Here is a 504-nt window from a genome sequence, read left to right on the forward strand (position 1 = left end):
AAATTTTTTAGTTAATAAATATAAAATTTAAATTTTTTATGTTTTTAATAAAAAATTTCAATTTACAATCTTAATATAAAATAGATAAATTCTTTTTTTATTATTACAAATTAGTCCAATAACCTTTTAATTTTGGATTTTGACTAATTTACTAATAGATTAAAGCCTTTAAAGTTTAGGACAAGTCATAAGACACAGGTTGCAGGACTTTCCAATTTTTATGCTGCAATTAGTGGGATTGAAATTAAGATTTTATTTTATTTAGTACTATTTATATTTTATTGGTTTGTTAATTTAATTCTTTTAAGACAAAATATTAAAATATTCAATAACTATTAGTATGATTATATTTGTGTAGATTTGATGAAGAATTCACAAGTTGTAACCTTCGAAACTCCACCAAAAATTATGTTAAAATTTAAATATAAATATCATTATATAATTTTATATTTAAATTATTGGTTCCTTCAAAAATTCTCTTCAAGCTTCACCACTTAAGAAGGG

The sequence above is a fragment of the Arachis duranensis genome, chromosome 7 (genome assembly GCF_000817695.3).
Source record: "Arachis duranensis cultivar V14167 chromosome 7, aradu.V14167.gnm2.J7QH, whole genome shotgun sequence".
NCBI classification, from domain to species: domain Eukaryota; kingdom Viridiplantae; phylum Streptophyta; class Magnoliopsida; order Fabales; family Fabaceae; genus Arachis; species Arachis duranensis.